We start from the raw sequence: 5,988 nt of genomic DNA on the forward strand, positions 1-5,988 counted from the left end.
TATTTTGGAAGATGAAGCTTGCGATTATGGTAAGGAGCGTTACATTTCCGACGAGTGCTTGCGGTGTTCGGCCAATCACAATGCACTGGGTCAGCTGGCCAATCAGAGCAGACTGCGCTTGTCGGAAGGAGGGACTTGTTTGAGAGAGGCGGGGCATAGAGGATTTTTTAAAAAGCATCATATGACCCCTTTAACTTGATGTTTATTTGTCGGTAAATCAGTCAACTTCACATTGTTCCTCTCATAGACATACACTGACGGAGCATTGAGCGCTTTTGCCCATTGCTGCGATATGACAACGGCTACGAACCGAAAAATTATCTGGTGTTAAATATTTGTGAGTTGCAAAAGTATGTCAATCTTTGCTTTCAGAATCTGGTGTCACTCCCTTTTGCGGCAATAACTGCAAGTAACGTTTCTTGTAACTGCTGATCAGTACTGCACAACGGCTTGTAGGAATTTTAGCCCATTCCTCTTAAGGTTATTTATTGCTTTAATCACATTCTTTGGAATAACGCACCAAGTCATTCACATTAACACCACAAACATGTATTAAAAAAAATATATATTACATATTGCACATATTAATCTATGTAACATGTGTAATTAAATTGCAAGTACCAGATAACTGTCACGGGTGCACACACACGAGGGACGAGGAGACGCTGGAGAATACTTTACACAAGACTTTATTCGTAGGAAGGAACCAAGGGAGACGAACACAGGAAACACTAATGAACAACATGCATTTTGTAAATAAATTCTGGGAACAATACAGAAGGTAATGCTATTTTAATGTAAAGTATATTGATGCGTGATGTGTATTAAGTACTAAAAGGCTCAAGATTGTGTACCCAAAAAACTTGTTAAACCATTTTCATTACTACTTCAATACTGCGATTTAAGTCTTAAATGAACCAGTAATACAATTTCCACACTTTAGCAGAGATAGAAGACACACACTATCACCTTATTCAAATACAGCCCCAACGCCCTGTTTCTTCTCTCTTACTTTCACCTTCTCTCTCTTTTTTCTCCCTTTCTCTCTCTTTTCATCAGCAATTTGTCCTTTTATATATTTCTGTTCTGCTTTTTTTTCCTGCGAAAGTTGACTATATGTCAGATGTTTTGGCTCCGGGCACTCGTTTGTTTAAAAGGATGACCAGAGTTTGTGAGTGCATGTAAACTCAAGGGCACGTTGCATTATTTAGCTGCATTTGTTGCGGACTGGACAAGACTGACAGAAAGAAGGCAAGTGATGGCTCTGTCAGCGAGCACAAATTGAAACATTGTGCGGAGGTCACCCCAGGCTTGACAAGATAGATGTTTGTTACCATTGGAAAGGAAGCAGACAAAAAAAGAGCTTCGTTTCAAGCTTATTCATGCAATTCAACCTCTTCTTGCGCCCTTCTCAAAAAGGAGCAGGACTGAACACCCCTGACCTAGATAAGTATTTCCCAACCCTGTTCCTGCAGAGACACACCAACAGTAGTGGAGCACAACCTAACACTTTTTGACGTTCTCAGTTTGTGTAAATCCACATGGGGTTCAGAGTATAATTTTTTTTATCCTCATTAATTTCACACTTGTCTAGTACAAATATGTCACTTTGTTTCATAATTACAGTGTATACATTTTTCTTTATCTACCTCAAAAGAATGGAAGTGAAATGTGACAACATTCCCCGTAGGTAGGGTACATTGTAACATCTGAGGAGCATGTTGTAACATTAGCATATGACAGCTTAAGATAGATGTTACCATTGGAAAGGAAGCAGACAAAAAAAGAGCTTCGTTTCAAGCTTATTCATGCAATTCAACCTCTTCTTGCGCCCTTCTCCGTTTTGCTGGAATATGCTACAAAGTAACGCAAGTAGTGGTGTGGGGGGTGGGGGACTGAGATATTATGTTTGTGTGAGAATTTATAACTTTTAAAACAAACAGAGAAATACTCTTTTCTCATAGTTTTATGATACTAAAGGCTGTGACACAACAAGCCAAAGAACTAGCATTAACAAAAGCCAACTATCCTGCAGAGTTTAGCTCCATTTCTATATAAACACAACTGAATCTGCTAATGTCTTCAGGATTACTAGAAACTCTCAAGGAAGTGTGTTGGGACATGTTGGAGAAAAACTCAAAAAGGAGCAGGACTGAACACCCCTGACCTAGATAAGTATTTCCCAACCCTGTTCCTGCAGAGACACACCAACAGTAGTGGAGCACAACCTAACACTTTTTGACGTTCTCAGTTTGTGTAAATCCACATGGGGTTCAGAGTATAATTTTTTTTATCCTCATTAATTTCACACTTGTCTAGTACAAATATGTCACTTTGTTTCATAATTACAGTGTATACATTTTTCTTTATCTACCTCAAAAGAATGGAAGTGAAATGTGACAACATTCCCCGTAGGTAGGGTACATTGTAACATCTGAGGAGCATGTTGTAACATTAGCATATGACAGCTTAAAATGTTATCTGATCTAATGAAAAAAAAAGAATATACAAGTCATATACAATATAACATATTTAGTCAATAAAATAAAAATGATTAACCTTTTCAAATAAAATAATGGTGTTTTTTTTAAGAATTAAAAATAATCAAATTTTGGAGTTTGACAACGAACACATTGCAACCATGCTTGAGATGGCCCTGATCGCAAGACACAGCTATACAGTATAGCCTAGTTCAAAACAATGTGGGCAAATATATAAAGAAACACATTCAGACATTCAGAACAACACTCCCCTCCCTCCACACACTGCGCTCATAGAAAACTAACCAAATGCTTTACATTTCTTGAAATAATAATTTCTGAACATTAAGCATTGATGGACAGTCTTTATTCACCTGTTTCTTGTGGTTTCTAATTAAAACTCATAAAAGTAAATAGTGTAAATTATATCACTAATGTCATATAATAGCATAGTTTAATAATAGCGGGGCACATTGTAACGCAGCGTTACAATGTTCCCCATCTGCGCAACTGGAATTTAAAACATGTTAGTGTCTCCTGCTAGTTAGCGAAGCATTAAATAAAAAAAATAAAAAAATAAATAAAATCTAAACTGATAGCTACATAACAGATTAGAGATTAAAATAATAGCATATTTGTCTTATTTTAAATGAATACTAAAAAATTGAGTTGAAAAATGTACTTCAGCCAGAAATGCACTTTTATTCAGCGATATTTTCAAAAGGTTTTTGAATTTGGCACACTTTTTTCTCTATATAGTGTTAATATGGCAACTAGTAAATGCCGTCAATTTGGTTATGCTAGCATGTGTGGAAATATTTAAACCATGTGTGTTTATGCGGGGGCTCATCCAGGTTTCTACAATTACATGGATCCCAATGGAAATGCTGATTAAAAAAAGTATTTCAGCACAAATAGTGTTGGTGCTGAGCACACACACATACATACTGATCTGAACATGTCATTTCTCTTCCTGTCTCTTTTGTGAGCTTGTCAGTCTTCTTTAGGAAAATGAGGAAAAAAGGGGTTTCCACCCACAATGTCCAAACAGCTCAGCTGTCAGTTTAGCTGTCAATCAGACCGGCATTAATGATGAGCTGTACTGACCACTATGTGAGGGACCAGCCGAGCGTAGAGGAAAAGAGAGGAACGCTATCCAATTCACAAAGAATGAAACCGAGCCTTTTTCCTCACGTTTGATTCCTCTAATCTCCTTTCTTTACTTTCTTCATTCTATTCTTCCTGCTTTTATTTCCTTTGACCAAAAGACTACAACAAAAAAAAATAAGAACCATATCCTTGTTTCCTAGAATAGAAACAGCCAATGGTGTCTAGTAGGTGTCTAAAAAATAAATCTCACCATTGAGAGCTTTTATTTTAATCATCTCCTGTCTCGCTTTCTCCAGCTCACCTTCAGCAGGTGCTTTGTTTAGGTAATGTGACGGATGTTGTTGACAGCTTGTCCCTAAGGTGGGCCTTGCTGAAGGAGACAAAGCACACTATCTATCCTCTGCATTGTTTGCGTATGTGTGTCTGGTGGAGAGTAGGATTCTGTAAAGTATAGACTGTATTCTTCTAAAAAAAAGACCCTTCTGAGGCATCTTTTTGGATTGATTATCATAAAAAACTGTATAGTTGGGATCCTTGCAAGCAGATATTCCAGAGAGAATTTAGTCATTCAGAAATATAGACTTTTTATCTAAAATTCAAAGTGATGTGCTGCAGATGTTACACTGCCCACAACTCAAAAAAAAAAAAAATACACCATATCCACAGTGAAGTATTGTGGTGGCAGCACCATGCTGTGGGGCTGGTTTTCACCTGGAGAGACTAGGCATCTCGTTAAATCACAAAGCAAGAATGGATGGTGTGAAATAAAGAGAAATACTGCAAGAGGACCTGTTGCACTTTCCTGCAACAATTCTCTCAGATTTCAGGGAAAATTAATTTGAAGTTGCATCAAAAACCGAATGCACTATTTCAAAATAATAACATACTGTAAAAACAAAAACTGCAGTTGGTTGTTTTACTTTTTGTTTTACTATGGTGAAAGTGGGCAGCTCCTGGCTGGAAAATCTCACCCCTAAAGATAAAATAAAAAATAAAAACTACTGTAAAGAAGATCATTAAGTGCATACATGAAGAGTCATCTGATATTTATTCATATTGATATATATATATATATATATTGAAGTGCCATCTGAATTTTTCTTCTAAAATTAGCATTTTTATCAGACTGCTATATTTATGTTCAGTTTTTTTTCATTTTAATTGCATTGAAAAGAACCTATACATTGCACTGCAAAAAATCAAATTAACAATGTTGGAAGGGCAAAAATATTTAAGTTGAGCTAATTTTATTGCTTGGGCTTAGTTGAGAGGACATATTATATTAAGTCTATACAAATATATTTGAAAAAAACATTGAATGAACGTTTATTTTCAAATCCAGTCAACAATTAGCTATGCTAATGCTGACTAAACTAATAAAAACTAATCCAGCCAACACTGAGATCATTCTGCACGTACACGAGCCTGAGTGACTTCGCGGGAGAAACAGCACCATCTTGTCAAGTTCACGAGTCAGGTAAGTGCCACTAAATAAATGTTATTTTTTAGACTAAATTTATCGACAAAAACATACAGCATATCCGATGTTTTTGAGTGGATATTTGTAAGTGTTGTGTCCGAAGAAAAATTTATATTTAGGCTATGTTAAATGTATGTCAAGTTCACGCGTCAGGTAATTGGAACTGAATTTGTACTTAGACTGAATTTATCAATACTTGTATATTAAAAAAGCTGTAAACGTATTATTTAAAACATATGTATTTATACACAAACGTACAACATATATAAAGACATTGAATAAGCGTTGCATGAATATGTCTGAGGGAACTGAGCTGTTTAAGTGAAGGGAACGTGGTCTTTCTTCTCGTTTAATCCATAAAACACAATGTCAAAAGCTGTGTTACTATAATGAATGTTAGGTTTAATTTTGGCGTGTTGCATGATATTTTTGTGTTTCCGTGACATTAAAAGATATGAAGAGATCGCGCGGTCTCTCTCTTTTATAAGCCATTGATGCTTAGGCTACTATGACGAAATGTGTAATGTAAACCACAGTAATACGCTTATTTGAAGTTAACATGGGCGTGTTGAATGGGTTTTTGCGAGTGAAAACTTTTGCAATTGTCCCGTGAAGTTAAAAGTCGACATTAAACGTGACTAACAACCAGGCTCTTTTCAAACAGGGCGGATTACACGGCGTTTCTGGTCTCGTGAAGGCGGTTCGGAGAGGAGTTTGTCGTTCCAAACGAGAATACACAACTAAATCCTTTTACAAGACCGTTATCAAAGCAGGTGCGTCTCAGTCAGTTCCCTAGGTAGTGAATCACTAGATCGTGCACACGAGTCCCTGCACTGGTAAAGAGACCATGGCTTAGTAAACATTGGGACAATTGATCAATCAATTTGTAAAACGTCACCACAGGTATTTATCAACAAC

At 36.6% G+C, this 5,988-nt stretch overlaps 1 protein-coding gene across 1 annotated transcript in view; it reads right to left on the minus strand.

The window, feature by feature from the left end:
• The window catches only part of LOC107747398 (tumor suppressor candidate 3-like), a 77,289-nt gene that overhangs the window by 42,599 nt on the left and 28,702 nt on the right, over nucleotides 1-5,988 (minus strand). The window lies entirely within an intron of this gene.

The sequence above is a fragment of the Sinocyclocheilus rhinocerous genome, unplaced genomic scaffold (assembly GCF_001515625.1).
Source record: "Sinocyclocheilus rhinocerous isolate Xijiao unplaced genomic scaffold, SAMN03320098_v1.1 scaffold829, whole genome shotgun sequence".
Taxonomy (NCBI): domain Eukaryota; kingdom Metazoa; phylum Chordata; class Actinopteri; order Cypriniformes; family Cyprinidae; genus Sinocyclocheilus; species Sinocyclocheilus rhinocerous.